Consider the following 16,461-nt stretch of genomic DNA (forward strand, 5'->3'; position numbering starts at 1 on the left):
GAGAGAGAGGGGATGGAAGAGAGAGAGGGGGGTGAGTGTAATTGACCCCCTAAGCTGGCCTGCAGTCCTTCCTGTACCCCCTGTCCCAGCCCCTGTCTGTGGGTAGGTGTGTGTGATGAATGCACCTACCTCCAGACCATCCTTGTCCTCTGTCCTCTCTGTCAGCCTATGTTTCTTCTTGATGACAGGCACAGCTGGAGCAGAGGTTGGCAGAAGGTGTGCAGGCGGCTCTGGGACTGGGAGGATGTCACTGCTGCTCAGGTCAGGTCTTCTCTCACTCCCTCTCGCGCTGTTCCTTCCAGTCAGCCTCCTGCTGCTCCCCGGGGCCGCCACTCTCTGTTGTTCTCAGATGCTGCTGCTCTCCCTCTGAGATCAGATGCAGCCTGTGAAACTGTCCCTCTCTGGTATGTCAAAGGGCAGCCTCGGAGCTCAGCTGCTTTGGGTCCCAGGAGGCAGAGCAGAAGCGCGGAGGTCGGAGGAGGAAGTGAAATCCTCCCGCGCTTTCAGTTCTGAACACAGAGGGGGTGCACTGCAGCCGTGATGTCACTGGTTGCTACACGCCAAGCGGCTCTAGCAACCAGTGAGCAGAATGAAAGTCAGGTGGAGGTGGTTCTGCATGCCGGAGACAGCGCTACCGCGGCTCAGACTCCGCCACTGAATTCATCATGACTTTACCCAGTGCTTCATTCCAGGACACTGTAATGTCCCGCAATGAAGGCACCCGGGAACAGGGACACAGATGCCAATTAAGGGACAGTCCCGGGCACTCCGGGACACGTGGGCACCCTACTGAGACGCCTGTCAGTCTTATCCGAGGAACGCACCGCCGGTACGTCCCGAGGATAAGCATTCAGAAGCCGACTACAGCCTGAGGGCTGTACTCGGAAGCCTATCAGGCTCTGATAGGCACTTCCGTACAGCCAACCAGCTGCCGTTATTCAGGTGGCCGGCGCTCTAGGTCCGGCCATCTGAATTAGACTAGCGGCAGCCGCGACAATAACATAGATTCATGCAATGCAATAAATCTATGTTATTAGTCAGTGGCAGTGCGGAGCCAGAGGGGGCGGCGCTCCAGCGCCCTCTATGGACGAACTGCCACTGATTGACACAGACAGCAGGACACTGGAGCGCTCCCGCATGAGTGGCCCAGGGGAGAGCGACTCTCCAACGGGGCACTAGAGAAGAGGAGGAGCCAGGAGCACCACTGAAGGACCCCAGAAATGGAGGATCGGGGTCACTCTGTGCAAAACCAACTGAATAGAGAAGGTAAGTATAACATTTTTTTTTTTTTAAACAAAGCTTTACATATCCTGTAAATAGGCCAGCCTATGCGCAAAGAAACGTTTTTCGGGCAATGAGCTTTTTTTTTTTTTTTTTTTTACTGTGCGTTTATTATGCAGTTATTTCTACGTAAGGGCCTTTTCTCACTGAGCGCAGTTTGATGCCTTTTGAACTGCACTCCAACTGCATAGGCAGCCCAAAACCAAGGTCATCCTATGGGCATAGTTCACATCACTTAAAAACGCAGCGGGTCTTTTTAACCACTTCCGGACTGCCCGCCGTCATTATACGTCGGCACTTTGGCGTTGAATACCGTTGTTATGGCAGCAGATAGCTGCCATAACCCCGGTATTTAAAAAAATGGCAGGTGGTCCACTTTCAGATAAAAGTGGTCTCTGCGGCGGAAGCGGATTTTTTTTTTTTTATTGCATTTAATTGTAATCAATGTTAGATCTGAGGTCTTTTTGACCCCAGATCTCACATATAAGAGGTCCTGCCATGCTTTTTTTCTATTACAAGGGATGTTTTACGTCCCTTGTAATAGGAATAAAAGTGATCTAAAATTATTATTTTTTATTTTAAAAAGTAAAATAAAGAAGAAAAAAAATGTTTTAAAAGTGTCCCGTCCCGCCGAGCTTGCGCGCAGAAGCGAACGCATACGTATGTTGTGCCCGCAGATGTAAATGGTGTTCAAACCACACATGTGAGGTATCGCCGTGATCGTTCGAGCGAGAGCAATAATTCTAGCCCTAGACCTCCTCTGTAACTCTAAACTGGTAACCTGTAAACATTTTTAAATGTCGCCTATGGAGATTTTTAAGTGTCAAAGTTTGTCGCCATTCCGCGAGCGGGCGCAATTTTGAAGCGTGACATGTTGGGTATCAATTTACTCAGCGTAATATTATCTTTCACAATTTAAGAAAACATTGGTAAAAAGCCAAGCCCCAAAACATATGAAAAATGCACTGCAAACGCAGCACAAAACACATTCAAGCGTGCTTTGAAATGCATATAAAGCTGCAGTGATAACATTGGAGTTATGTACAGTGTCTGCTGTGAATGGGTCCTCAGCACTGGAAATAAAGCCTATAAGTATAAGGAGAGTTAGGTGAAGATGTGTAATCACGTGACCAGCCTGAGGAGCTACAGAACGCCAGGACACATAAACAACTCATTTCACCCATCACTCAGGACACCAGCACTTTCTCGCTACCAATCAAACTGCAGCCAGAGAGCCCGCCTCTCACCAGTCCTGACCAACCACAGCCTGATGCAGAGAAAATTGAACCCCGTGCCTGGTAGCTTGTATAATGTGATAGGACGACATGTGCACGGAGAGTCCGCCCCTCCCCTAGCCAGTGTGTGCGTTGCTATAGTAACAGCAGCACGCTGGAGCCGTATTGATGAGGATGGGATTCTTGCGTCACTTTGGCTGAGTTTAGTGAGGTGGGGACACCGGGGACAACTTCTGCTTTTATGTCCCCTGTGTAGGAAGACATTGGTGAGGCTGAAGGGTAAGTCTACTTCTACCAGTGTGCTGACTCCATGACCTTTGTATGTTATCCTGTGTGTGTGTGGTGTGATCAGTCCTATGGATCTGTGAGGCGATCTGTGTCTTCCATACAATGAGCTAGATTCACAAAGACTTTACGTCGGCGTATCTATTGATACGCTGCGTAAGTTAGAAGATGCGCCGTCGTATCTATGCGTGCTATTCACGGAGCTAGATACGCCTGAATTTCAGCTTCCTCCGACCGACGTAAGTTTTAGAACGCCGTCGTATCTTGGGTGCATATTTACGCTGGCCGCTAGGGGCGCTTCCGTAGATTTACTCGTAGAATATGTAAATGACCTAGCTACGCCGATTCACGAACGTACTTGGGCCCGTTACGCCGTTTACGTAAGGATTACGTCCGGCGTAACGTTACTCCTGCTATATGAGGCGCAGCCAATGTTAAGGTATGGACGTCGGAACAGCCGTCGATTTACGTTGTTTACGTAAGCGGTACGTGAATGGGGCTGTGCGTAGGTTACGTTTACGTCGAAAGCATTGAGCCGACGTATCTTAGGGAGTATATGCGACGTGACTCTAAGCATGCACGCGCATGCGCCGTATGAACGGCCATTCATTTACATGGGGGTCACAGCTAATTTACATGGAGCACGCCCCCTACCTGCCTATTTTGAATTAGGCGGGCTTACACCGGCCTATTTACACTACACCGGCGCAACGTACGGCGCCAGATCTTTGTGAATACTGGTCTGGGCGCCCTATTTTACGTCGGCGTAGCGCATATGAGATGCGCTACGCCGGCCAAAATATACGCCGAGCTACGTGAATCTAGCTCTAGGTGTTTAGTCTGTGTGCGCCCAATCCTGGTCGAAAAAAATGTCGCTATTCGAGGCGTTTGGCGTTTTTTTTCTTTATCCGTATTGCAGTTCTATGATCGCCTCTGTGATGGTGACCAATCATAAAGGTATAAGAAAAAAACGCCAAACGCCTCTCATAGCGCCATTTTTTTTTTTCCAGGATTGGACGCACAGGTGTGAATGGGGCCTTAATCTCAATGCTTAGTTCTGGAAGACAAAATCCTGCATATTTGGAACATAAAATCATGCGCCTCTGTACATGAGGCTTTAGGCATCTTGCATATCGGAATAAAAAATGCCACGTTTTATACTGACCTAAATAAAGGTGCATTATTGTCTATAAAACAAAACACAACTGCGAAAGGATCAGTAATACAGCGATAAACACAGAGCCAAAAAAAAAAAAAAAATATAGAACATTTTACAATAGAGGGCAGTAATTTACATGCATACGTGTGTATATGCAAAAGTTTTAGGCAGGTGTAAAAAAAAATGCTGTAAAATAACCCTTTCCGGCCCACTGCCTCTCAGCTCTACTTCCTTACTGGGCACTTAAACCCCTTCCTGACCAGAGGACTTTTTGCGATTCGGCACTGCGTCGCTTTAACTGACAATTGCGCGGTCGTGCGACGTGGCTCCCAAACCAAATTAACGTCCTTTTTTTCCCACAAATAGAGCTTTCTTTTGGTGGTATTTGATCACCTCTGCGGTTTTTATTTTTTGCGCTATAAACAAAAATAGAGCGACAATTTTGAAGAAAAAAAAACATTTTTTTACTTGTTGCTATAATAAATAGCTCAATTTTTTTTTTACGTTTTTTTTTTTTATCCTCAGTCTAGGCCGATACGTATTCTACATATTTTTAGTAAAAAAAAAAAATCGCAATAAGCGACTGGTTTGCGCAAAAGTTATAGCGCCTACAAAATAAGGGACAGAATTATTATTATTATTTTTTTTTTTTTACTAGTAATGGCGGCGATCTGCGATTTTTATTGGGATTGCGACGTTATGGCGGACACATCGGACACTTTTGACACATTTTTGGCGCCATTCACATTTATACTGCAATCAGTGCTATAAATATGCACTAATTACTGTATAAATGTGACTGGCAGGGAAGGGGTTAACACTAGGGGGTGAGGAAGAGGTTAATGTGTACCCTAATATTAGTGTTCTAACTGTGGGGGAAGGGGGGTGACTGGGGGAGGTGACCGATCTGTGTCTCTATGTACAAGAGACACAGATCCGTCTCCTCTCTCCCTGACAGCACCGCTGTCTGCGAGAGCCGGGAATGAGAGATGATCTCATATGTAAACATATGAGATCATCTCTCATTGGCCGCACAGATCGCCTAGGAAACGGCCGCTCCGATTGGCCGTTCACGGCGATCTGTGACTGGCTGTGTCCAAGGGACACGGCCAGCACAGCAGTTCCCCGCTGCGCGCTCGGGAGCGCGCGCGGGGAACGTGCAAAGGGGCGGCCGTAAAAAAGACGGCCTGTTAGAGATTGGGAGCCGCGCTGCGGCCGTACAAAGTCGTACGGCCGTCAGCAAGTGGTTAAGAGTTCTAAAAGTAGGGAGGCGGGCATTGGGGTCATGTGACCGCTGTGATTGGCTGCCTCCGCAGTCACATGATCGTAAAGTTTCACTAGTTTGCATCAGGGGCTTTCCAGTACCCATCTGCTGCCATGCTGGGAGTGCACAGGAGGTGCTCTCAGCATGGTAAGTGGTTTACACAGGGTCGCATATATGTGACCGCTTGGCATTAAGGCCCGTTTCTTTGTTCTTCTTCAAAAGACCTTGAACAGCACATCTTGAAACGCCAGTCTGCTTTGAAATCTTTGCCTATTGTACAAAAATGAGTTTTCTTGTAGAGCCTCCAGGCTGAGGGATTTTCATCGTTTGACACAATTCTGATGTATGTTGGATATCTGGTCCCCTGTGCTGTGGTTTTATCTGCCACCACCTACATCACAGCAATGCCACAGGGAGCAGTGCGGACGTCCCCCCCCCCTCCCACCGCCATCCGGTGATTCTCCGGACTCTCCCATGCCATCGGGGCCCGGAGAACAAATCAGCCGGCCCCGGATGAGGAGGATAGAGATTTCCAGTGACCAGATGATCACCGGTCATCTCTATGACCGTCGGAGGCCCGGGCGTTATGATGTCACGCCCGGGTACCCAGAAGTAAACAAAGCCGCAATCGTGGCTGAATACATGAGATCTGTAATTTTTTTCCCGATCTCATGCTTTTTGGCTGGAGGAGAGATGTGGGGTCTTACTGACCCTGCATCTCTCCATAAAGAGGACCTGTCACACACTATTCCTATTACAAGGGATGTTTACATTTAAAAAAAGTGTCAAAAAAAAAAGTAAAATCCCCAAAAATATATACACCGCTCTGAAATCCCCTCAAAGATGCTGCATGTAGGACTTGTTTAACCACTTAAGGACCGGACCAATATGGTGCCAAATGACCCAAGGGTTTTTTACAATTCGGCACTGCGTCGCTTTAACAGACAATTGCGCGGTCGTGCGACGTGGCTCCCAAACAAAATTCGTGTTCTTTTCTTCCCACAAATAGAGCTTTCTTTTGGTGGTATTTGATCGCCTCTGCGATTTTTATTTTGTGCGCTATATACAAAAATAGAGCGACATTATTGAAAAAAAACAATATTTTTTACTTTTTGTTCTAAGAAAAATCAAATAAACTAAATTTTAGTGAAACATTTTGGCCAAAATTTATTCAGCCACATGTCTTTAGTAAAAAAAAAAAATAGCTACCTAAGCGGGAACACCGACACTAATACAGCGATCAGAAAAATGATCGCTTAGTGACACTGGCAATAGGGAGTGAAAGGGTTAACTAGGGCGGTGATCAAGGGGTTAAAACTTTATTAGGGAGGAGGTACGGGGGCTACCCTGAACCCAACACTAACTGCCTGTCACACTAACTGTCACACTGACACTAAATGCAGTGATCAGTGCATATATGATCACTGCATTCAGTGACACTGTGACAGGGGGGTGGGGGGGGTTAATGTGCCTGCGTGTCCTGGTGTCAGTGTAGTGTTGGTGCGACTTACTGTGTGATGTGATCTCTCCTCAGCGGCGGTTGAAAATACCGCAAAGAGGAGAGATTACATCACTTCCTCCTCCTGTGTTTACACAGGAGGAGGAAGTGACACGCAGGGGGAGCGCGCGGATTGGCTGAGAGCGATCTGGAGGGGGCGGACAAAAACAAACAGCCGCCCCCTCATCCCGGATCGCTCAGACAGCCATGGGGACCGCCGCAGGTACCGGGGGGGGTCCCAATCGGACCCCCGACCCACGTCTAGGCAGGGACGTACAGGTACGCCAATGTGCCTGTACGTGCCATTCTGCCAACGTTTTTGTACATGCGGCGGTCTGGAAGTGGTTACGCATCCTGCCAGTGCACCGCTCCAGTGTGAAAGCCCTCAGGCTTTCACACTGGAGTGACAGGAGAGAAGCTTTACAGGCGCTTTGCAGGTGCTATTTTTAGAGCTATAGCGCCTGTAAAGTGCCTCAGTGTGAAAGTAGCCTAACCGCTCTATCCCTGTAAGGCTCCTTTCCCACTGGGTGGTTTGCAGGCGCTATTGCGCTAAAAATAGCGCCTGCAAACAGCGGCTGCTGTTTCTCCAGTGTGAAAGCCCTGAGGGCTTTCACACTGGACCGGTGCGCTAGCAGGACAGTAAAAAAAGTCCTGCTAGCTGCATCTTTGGAGCGGAGAAGGAGCAGTGTGTTTACAGCTCCTCCACCGCTTCTTCCCATTAAAAGCAATGGGAAACCGTGGCTATACCGCCGATAAAGTGCAGAGGCGCATTGCCGGTGGTATTAACCCTTTTTCGGCCACTAGCGGGAGGGGGGGGTAAAACCGCACCGCTAGCGGCCAAATACCACTGCAATTCCGACAGTTACCGCAATTACCACCACCACACCTCCCGCCCCAGTGTGAAAGGGGCCTAAAGGAAAAATGAGCATACATACCTTTTTGGAAGTTGATCTGACCATTCCGACCAGATCTCCAGTGGCAGAAGCTCTGCAGAGGGCACGGCCAACAACAGCTGTGAAATGAATAGGAAGTGACGTCACCCATAGAGTTACTGTCATCTGTCACCTCTGCACCCGCCTCTAAAGTGAAGCAGTGGCTGACAGCTCAGTATGGGATCCGGTCGGAGTGGGTCAGATTGGCTTCCAAAAAGGTATATATACTCATTTGTTCTTTACAGGGATAGAGAGGTTAGTGTTAGTGGTGTCTATAGATGCAGGGATTTTAGTTTTTGTATGGACTTCCACTTTAAGGGCTATGTCCTCTATCTGCTTTCTCTGTCTCAAAGGTGATACATCACAGGTCTGTTTAGAGTCCCGATATTTCACCAAAGCCCCCCAACAGGGCTCCTAAAAAAATGGAAAAATAAAAGTGTAAGATAAATATATAAAATAAAATAATAAATAAGTAAAACAACAAAAGTAAAAAAACGACTGACACCAGTGGTGGACCTTCCAGGGTCGCACTTGCTATCAGGCCCTGGTGTTCCTGCAACCGTGGGGGAGCCCCAGGCAGGGGTCAGGGGGGCCCTTTGTGCTTATGGTTCTCCTTTTCAAAAGGTTCTTGTTATGCCTCTGAACTCTATATCAGGGATTGATTAGGTGAGGGTCAAGGCCAGGGTTAAAGGTCAGGGTCAGCATATTTTAGGTAAAATAAAAAAAAGTGTTTTTTTTTTTGGTGTCAATTATTATCAGTGGGGTAGATTCAAGTAGGGGAGCGCACTACTACGGCGGCGCAGCGTACCGTTTTTATGCTACGCCTCCGTAAATTACTTGAGCTACGCTTCATTCACGAAGCATTTGCTCCGTAATTTGCGGGGGCGTTTCGGAAAAGTGGCCGGCGTAAGCGCGCGTAATTTAAATGATCCCGTAGGGGGCGTGGATCATTTAAATTAGGCGCGTTCCCGCGCCGAACGTACTGCGCATGCTCCGTCGGGAAAATTTCCCGACCGGGGATTGCGGTAAATGACGTCGCAAGGACGTCATTTGCTTTGACGTGAACGTAAATGGCGTCCAGCGCCATTCACGATTCACTTACGCAAACAACGTAAATTTCAAAAATCGCAACGCGGGAACGACGTCTATACTTACCATTGGCTGTGCCTCCTAATAGCAGGAGCAGCCTTACGACGGAAGCGACGTACGCAAACGACGTAAAACTCGAACACCGGGCGCGCGTACGTTTGTGAATCGGCGTTAGTATGCAATTTGCATACTCTACGCCGACCACTACGGGAACGCCACCTAGCGGCCAGCGTCAGAATACAGCCTAAGATACGACGGCATAAGAGCCTTATGCCAGTCATATCTTAGGCTACAGTCGGCGTATCAAGCTTTCTGAATACAGAAAGTCGATACGCCGGCGCTACCTAGCAATTACGCTGCGTATCTATGGATACGCAGGCGTAATTGCTACCTGAATCTACCCCAGTGTGTTTTAGATAAGATTAAAAAAAAAAAGTGTGCCCTATTGTTTCTGGGCCCCACTGCAGTTACACGCAACACATAATTTACACAAATGTGGTATCACTGCAACAATCAGGAGTAGGTGAATGTATTTTGGGTTGTTCTTTGGTGGTAGATATCAGGCGATACCCATTAACATTTATCACCATTTTGTCCTGATAAAACAAGGTATAATTAATTCACCTGGATAGTCGTTACAAAGATATGTACATGTGTAGCCCAGGTTCACACTGGGCGGCGGGAGTGAAGTCGTGCGACTTCAGCTGAACTCGCAAAACTGCTGGGGGGACATTTCCATCGTTTGGTGCTAGGACCTCCAAACTTCGCACACTTGTATGGGAGACTCTTGGATGCCAGTGTGCCAAGTTTGGGGTCAAGGGGACCTACGGCCGGTAACGTGTCCCCAAAGGCAGTGCCCTTAGGACACCGATTAACATGGGTGCCTATGGGGAAAATGGGTCAGTTTGGCGTGCATCACAGCACGCCAAACTGAACTAGGGGAGACTCTCGGCTACATGTCTACAAAAGGTGGTGTCACTGGCACCTAAGGCTGGCCAGTACCGTGCCTCCAAAGAAGGACCGTTTAACATGGGAGTCTATAGGACAGAGATGGCGAACCTTGGCACCCCAGATGTTTTGGAACTACATTTCCCATGATGCTCATACACTCTGCAGTGGAGTAGAGCATCATGGGAAATGTAGTTCCAAAACATCTGGGGTGCCGAGGTTCTCCATCACTGCTATAGGGAAACAGGTTCAGCTTGACGCGCATCACTTTCCGCTTGTCAGTCCTGATTTTGGCTGCGATTCCGGAGACATCTGTGCAGGTTATTGCACAAATGTCAATGTAAATCGCGGCCCGAAATCGCAAAAAAGTAGTACAGAAACGACTTTTTGAAATCTGTGCAGCGCCATAGATGCGGTGTCACACCGATTAGGACAGTGCCATTGCCAAATCGCATGTAAAAACGCACCAGTGTGAACCAGGGCATAGGCTCGGTTCACACTGGTGAGATGCGGGAAACCCCGCAAATCCAGTGCCGGTTCCTGCGTCGCACCTTACTCTCAGGCAGTTCACACTGCCGTATGCGAACCGCTGGGGGGGTCAATACAAAGTTAATGTGTGAAAACCCATGCGATCCCATTCTGGTGCTGACAAAAAAAAGGGTCCTGCACGAGTTTGGTCTGATTGCGATGCAAATTCAGCCATACAGTTTGTATCGCACAGACATCGCATAGCAATGCACAATGTGAATCGAACCTTACTAATAAATGGCAAAGTTTCAAAATAAAAACATATTTTTGTTTGCCCAAAAATGATCCTGTTAAAATGAATTTATTTGCAAACTTGATTTTGAAATTCAAATTTAAAGCGGTTCTCCACCCTAAAGTGGAGTCCCGCTGATCGGAACCCTCCCCCCCTCCGGTGTCACATTTGACACCTTTCAGGGGGGAGGGGGGTGCAGATACCTGTCTAAAGACAGGTATTTGCACCCACTTCCGGCCACACGCTACGGGCGAAAGACGGGTTTTTCTGACTTCCCGTCTGTCGCCCGTTGTGTGCTGGGAACACTCGGCTCCCAGCACACAGCGTGTGAGCCAATCGGCGGGCGCAGCGCGACTCGCGCATGCGCCGTAGGGAACCGGGCAGTGAAGCCACAGCGCTTCACTTCCTGGTTCCCTCAGCGTGGATGGCGGGGGGAGCAGCAGAGAGACGAGCGATCGCTCGTGCTCTGCTGCGATCAGCGCTGGACTCTAGGACAGGTAAGTGTCCTAATATTAAAAGTCAGCAGCTGCAGTATTTGTAGCTGCTGGCTTTTAATATTTTTTTTTAATGGCACATCCGCTTTAAGAAGTGAATTGAAGAAAAATTTCGTTTTTTTATAATGAAGGGAACTTTCTGCCCTTTTGGAGTTGAAAAGAAAAAGTTAATTTGAAGCAGCAAAGACTTTTATGAAGAAGACAAGCGATGTAGTGAAATGCTGAAACCGTTCATTCATTGCTGCATGCTGCATTTTATTTTTGTATCTCGTGACCTGTTAGTTTGAACCTTAACCTCTTTCACATTGATTGGAATAAAAGGGATGCCAGCGGGAGAGGCAGGGGGTCAGGCAAGTTCACTTAGAGACAGCTTTACCACCAAATCCCCCAAATAAAGATATAATTGTGTGTATGATAGAAATGATAGAAGGAAGCCACATATATGAAAGATCGAAATCCTGCTTATACTATGTTAAATCTTGTTCCATTACTCCATATATTTATTATTGGGTTTATATAATTGCTGGTGCCAAACCAAAAAGTTGTTTTCATAACCACTTGAAAACCAGGGCTTTTCTGGCACATTTTGTTGAAAATATTAAATTAGTATTGGGCATTGTTGACCCTCTTTTCCGCTTACAGTAACTGCTGCATCTCCCACCCTAGGCTTATACTCGAGTCAATAAGTTTTCCAATTTTTTTGTGGTAAAATTAGGTTCCTCGCCTTATATTCGAGTCGGCTTATACTCGAGTATATACGGTACTTTAAAGCGGGGGTTCACCCTATAAAACATTTCTAACACTACATCCAGCCCAGTTCTGCATATAAAATGACACTGACCTTTTTTTTTTTTCGTAGATAGCGTTTAGCCGTGGAATTCACTGTGGCTTCTGGGTAGGGAATCCCGCGGGAGTGGCGGCACCGGCGCCGAATAGAGCCGACCCGAGCTTCTTTCGGGAAGTCGTGACGCGCTGGCATGTCAATAGGAATGCCCACTCCCGCGGGATTCCCTACCCGGAAGCCACGGTGAATTCCACGGCTAAACGCTATCTACGGGGAAAAAAAAAAAGGTCAGTGTCATTTTATATGCAGAACTGGGCTGGATGTAGTGTTAGAATTTTTTTATAGGGTGAACCTCCACTTTAATTAATGAATAAAATGTTATTTCTTTAAATCAGAGTTTAATGTCACTTTACTTTCATATGGGGCGGGTGGGAGGGCTTTCACCATGCACTTTATGTCATCCTTGCCTTATATTGATGACATCCAGCATCCTGTTCTCATGTCATATGATGTTGCCTCTTCTTCCAGGTCCTGCAATGCTTTACTCATCATGTGTTATGGGTGCAATCCATATTCAAGAAAACAATGGGCTAGATTCAGCAACGATTTACGCCGGCGTATCCATACGCCGCATAAATTCAAATCTACGCCAGCGTATCTTCTTTCTGTATTCAGAAAGCAAGATACGCCGACATTAGCCTAAGATACGACTGGCATAAGTCTCTTACGCCGTTGTATCTTAGGGTGCATTCTCACGCTGGCCGCTAGGTGGCGCTTTCATTGTTTTCGGCGTAGAGTATGCAAATTACCTAGTTACGCCGATTCACAAACGTACGTGCGCCCGGCGGTAGTTTTTTACGTCGTTTGCGTAAGGCTTTTTCGGCGTAACGTTGCTCCTGCTATTAGGTGGTGCAGCCAATGTTAAGTATGGATGTCGTTCCCGCTTCGAAATTTGAATTTTTTGCGTCGTTTGCGTAAGTCGTTCGCGAATAGGGCTGGACGTAATTTACGTTCACGTCGAAACCAATGACGTCCTTGCGACGTCATTTGAAGCAATGCACACTGGGATATGTACACGGACGGCGCATGCGCCGTTCGTAAAACACGTCAATCACGTCAGGTCATCACATATTAGCATAAAACACGCCCCCCCCTTCCACATTTGAATTACGCGGGCTTACGCCGGCCCCGTTTACGCTACGCCGCCGCAACTTACAGAGCAAGTGCTTTGTGAATACTGCACTTGCTCCTGTAAGTTGCGATGGCGTAGCGTAAATACGATACGCTGCGCCGCCGTAAGAAGGGGCGCAGCTACCTGAATCTAGCCCAATGAGCTTACATACATAGTAAAAATAAAAAAATGAAAACATACATTAAAGAGGAACTTCAGTCTGCTCATATAATTTGTAATAAAAACATCTTTGCCATTCTAAAGCTTCCCTCCAACCACTTTGCATATTATTTTATATATACTGTGATTCTCTACTTGCCAAATATGCTGCAGAAATCTCCCTCCACCGAGTCTGGCTGCAACCATTTTAACTGTGGGCAGCTGAAGCCGCTGCCTGTTCACTTCCTGGATACACAGCCACACAGAGGCATGCCTCCAGCTCTGCAGCTCTCATTGGCCCTCTTATGACTCTTCCTCCCTCCCTTACTGGCAAACTGTCATGAGAGAGAGAGAGCTGTGCATGATGTCATAAGCCTAGGCTTTTTACCAGACAAGAAACTGGAATAGGGCTGTATAAGGTATTTACTGGCAGAAAAATATGTTTTACTGTCCAAAGTTGAAACAACAAGGGAAGAAGATTTAATAGATGGAAAGATGAAAAATTACTGAAGTTCAACTTTAAGACCCCTTTCACACTGGGGCGTTTTTCAGGCGCTGTAGCGCTGGAAAAAGCCTCTGCTAAGCACCTGAAATTCGCCTCTCATTCATTCCAGTGTGACTTTTCACACTTGGGCGGTGCGCTTGTGGGACGTTATGAAAAGTCAGCATCTTTAGAGCAGGTTTTGAGCGCTGTATTTAGCGCTCCCTAAACGCCCTGCCTATTGAAATGAATGGCAGCGCTTGAAAAGCGGTTTGAAAGCGCCACAAAATGGGAGTTTTTAACCCCGCTAGCGGCCGAAAAGATGATGACGCGGCGACATGTGCGACGCGGTCATATAAGGAATTCCACGCATGCGTCGAATCATTACGACGCATGCGGGGGATCCATTCGGACGGATTGATCCGGTGAGTCTGTACAGACCAGCGGATCAATCCGTTGGGATGGATTCCAGCGGATAGATTTGAAAGCATGTCTTCAAATTTTTATCCGCTTGAAATCCATCCCAGGGGATAAATATCCGCGGAAACAGATCCGCTGGGTTGTACACACCAGGGGATCTATCCGCTGGAGCCGGTCCGCGGATCAATTCCAGCGGATGGATCCTCTCGTGTGTACGGGGCCTTAAAGGAAATGTGCACTGAGTACTATATAGGGTGCCATGGCTGACTTTCTTCTGAAAATGCTATTTGTCTGGCTGTTATTCTAATACAGGGGCTTAGTCATTGACCCGGAAAACGCATGCAGTTCAGGTGACTTTCCTAGATGCACGCTTTTTTTAGGCCAATAATTCTGAAGTCAGAGACAGGCAGGCAAATAGAATTTTTAGATGGTGGGTCAGCAATGGCATCCTACATATTTCTGATTGAATGTTTGATTGAATTTTACTGGAAATGCTTGTGTGATATGTGGCTTTGGCACATATGTGCCAGTCTTTGAAAAATGATTCATGGTGGGTCGCTTTTTGGAGAACAGTACAGGAGCGGCATTCAGAAAGCAATACTGGCGTATCCTGAATGCATGTTTTTTAACAGCCAAACAGGGTTTTTGAATGGGAATACTGCGCCGCAAACGCTAGACTTGTGGTTGCGGCCCGGCCCCATACACTTGAATAGGTCATGTTCGGTCACGGTAATGCCTGCTGGGTATAATTTTTGCTGCAACTGCAAAATAAAGCACATGATGAGGCATTTTATCCGGCTGCTGTGTTAATTTAAGGTGGGCTGTCGGGGGTAATAAAAATGCAGCTCAACTGCCCATTTTTACCATCCCTGACTCCAAGTATCAATGAACCCTAAGGCTGCATTCACACCTGAACGCGGCGTATTGTACCGCGATTTGCCGCGACAAATTGCGGCGTTTTGTCCCGCGATTTGCCACGACAAAACGCGTCGTTTTTTAAGCCTAACATACGCCGGAGGGGTGATTAACATTTTCGGCTATGCAGAACGCCTAAAGCCACCTGAAAAAAAGGGTCCGGGACTTGTTTTGAGCTTCAGGCGTACGGCGTTTCGGCGTTGGGCGTGGAGATGTGAACCATCTCCATAGCCGACAATTTTAAATCACCCCTCCAGCGTATTGCAGGCTGCAATAGCGTCGGGCTTCAGACGTTAAAACGCCTAGGTGTGAATGGAGCCTAAGAGTAAATATGAACTAGAGCTGCACAATTAATCATCAAGAATCGTTATCGCGATTTTTACCCCGTTGCGATCTTGACAAAGTATTTCCCGAGATCTTTTGTATGCAGAGAATTCTCTCTGCTCTCAGCTCAAAGTGGGCAGTCTGCCAAGTTTTACAACATTCTTTATCAGTGGAACTTTAAGGCCCCGTACACACGACCAAACATGTATGCTGAAACTGGTCCGCGGGCCAGTTTCAGCATACATGTTCGGTCGTGTGTAGGCGCGAGCGGGCCGAATTCCAGCAAACATTTGCCCGCCGGGCCTTTTCCCAGCGAGCAAATATTCCTGGACGTGTTTTAAAACCGTCCGCTGGAATCCTGCCCGCTCGGACATGTACGGTCGTCAGTACAGACCTACCGTACATGTCCAGGCGCCCGCCGTCCCTCGCATGCGTCAAATGACTTTGACGCATGCGTGGAAGCCTTTAAATGGCAGGCCCGCCCACGTCTCCGCGTCATCGTCGCGGCGACGACGCGGACACACCCCGCGTATTGTTTACGCGCGGACTTCTGTACGATGGTTGGTACAACCATCGTACAGAAGCCCTCTGGCAGGCATGTACGGTGAAAACGGTCCGACGGACCGCTTTCATCGTACATGTTTGCTCGTGTGTACCGGGCCTAAGTCTAAACATTGTAACAATTTGTCTTTTACATCAAAGGAATAGACTTCTGTATGTAAATTAGGAAAGTTTAACCACTTGAACACTAAGGGCCAGTTTCACAAAGACTTACGACGGCGTATCTCCAGATAAGCCATCGTAAGTCCGAATGGCCGCCGTCGTATCTATGCGCCTGATTCATAGAATCAGTTACGCATAGATTTGGCCAAGATACGAGCGGCGTAAGTCTCCTACGCCGTCGTATCTTGGGGTGCATATTTACGCTGGCCGCTAGGTGGCGCTTCCGTTGATTTCCGTGTTGAATATGTAAATGAGCAAGATACGCCGATTCATGAACGTACGTCCGCCCGTCGCAATTAGTTACGCCGTTTACGTAAGACATACGCCGGCGTAAAGTTAAAGCTGGTCTCTAGGTGGCGCAGCCAATGCAAAGTATGGACGCCAGAACAAGCGTATCTTTTTACGTTGTTTGCGTAAGTCGTACGCGAATAGGGCTGTGCGTAAGTTACGTTCACGTCGTAGGCAGTGTTCGATGTATCTTAGACATTCTATCCGACACATGCGCACTGGGATACGTCCACGGACGGCGCATGCGCCGT

The sequence above is a fragment of the Rana temporaria genome, chromosome 10, assembly GCF_905171775.1.
Source record: "Rana temporaria chromosome 10, aRanTem1.1, whole genome shotgun sequence".
Classification (NCBI taxonomy): Eukaryota; Metazoa; Chordata; class Amphibia; order Anura; family Ranidae; genus Rana; species Rana temporaria.